Source organism: Arachis stenosperma, chromosome 2 (assembly GCF_014773155.1).
Source record: "Arachis stenosperma cultivar V10309 chromosome 2, arast.V10309.gnm1.PFL2, whole genome shotgun sequence".
Classification (NCBI taxonomy): domain Eukaryota; kingdom Viridiplantae; phylum Streptophyta; class Magnoliopsida; order Fabales; family Fabaceae; genus Arachis; species Arachis stenosperma.
This window is the reverse complement of record NC_080378.1, coordinates 72,465,757-72,466,955: the sequence shown is the minus strand read 5'-3', so window position 1 is coordinate 72,466,955 and position 1,199 is coordinate 72,465,757. Positions and strand designations below refer to the sequence as shown.

At 37.4% G+C, this 1,199-nt stretch overlaps 1 non-coding gene across 1 annotated transcript; it reads left to right on the top strand.

Moving 5' to 3' along the window:
- The first annotated feature begins 262 nt into the window (after window positions 1-262).
- LOC130964154 (small nucleolar RNA R71) lies at window positions 263-370 on the top strand. The gene has a single exon (XR_009080261.1). It is a non-coding gene; the product is annotated as a small nucleolar RNA R71 (small nucleolar RNA).
- The last annotated feature ends 829 nt before the right edge of the window (window positions 371-1,199 follow it).

Sequence of the window (1,199 nt, the reverse complement as noted above, 5' to 3'; positions counted from 1 at the left end):
TATGCTATGTGTTGTGATTATATATAATGCCAGCTTGTGTATGTTTAATTAACTGTCCTTGCAAGTTTTCTTATAAAAGTCTTTCCAAAAAAAACTCGATAGTACGCTAACCCGATTACAGGCTTAATAATAAATAGTAAAAGTTTCATGTGAACAAGTTGGTGACACTTGATTTTTGGTATGATCATGACGTACTGGGAATTGGGTTGTTACACAGTTCAGACAGACTATCATAGAAGATACCTATGATGCTCCATTCAGAAAGCATGTCAGAGGGACACTTTCTGATCAATTTTTTGTATCTTTCCCAAGCTTCATAGAGGGATTCACCTTCCTTCTGTCTGAAGGTTTGGACTTCCACTCTAAGCTTACTCAATTTTTGAGGTGGAAAGAACTTTGCCAAGAAGGCATTGACTAGCTTTTCCCAAGAGTTCAGGCTTTCTTTAGGTTGTGAGTCCAACCATATCCTAGCTCTGTCTCTTACAGCAAAAGGGAATAGCATAAGTCTGTAGACCTCAGGGTCAACTCCATTAGTCTTGACAGTGTCACAGATTTGCAAGAATTCAGCTAAAAATTGATGAGGATCTTCCAATGGAAGTCCATGGAACTTGCAATTCTATTGCATTAGAGAAACTAATTGAGGCTTAAGCTCAAAGTTGTTTGCTCTAATTGCAGGGATAGAGATGCTTCTCCCATAGAAGTCGGGAGTAGGTGCAGTAAAGTCACCCAGCACCTTCCTTGCATTGTTGGCATTGTTGTTGTTTTCGGCTGCCATGTCTTCTTTTTGTTTGAAGATTTCTGTTAGGTCCTCTACAGAGAGTAGTGCTTTAGCTTCTCTTAGCTTTCGCTTCAAGGTCCTTTCAGGTTCAGGGTCAGCCTTAACAAGAATGCTTTTGTCTTTGTTCTTGCTCATATGAAAGAGAAGAGAACAAGAAAATATGGAATCCTCTATGTCACAGTATAGAGATTCCTTGAGGTGTTAGAGGAAAAGAAGAAAAAGAGGGTAGAAGAGGAATTCGAACTTATCTAGAAAGATAGAATTCGAATTGTGCATTGAGGAGGAGTGTTAGTCCATAAATAGAAGGATGTGAGAAGAGGGGAAGAAATTTTTGAAAATAAATTAAAAAGATTTTAAAAACATTTTGAAAAATTGAAGAATGATTTTCGAAAAATATGATTGGGAAAGAAATAAAGTGATT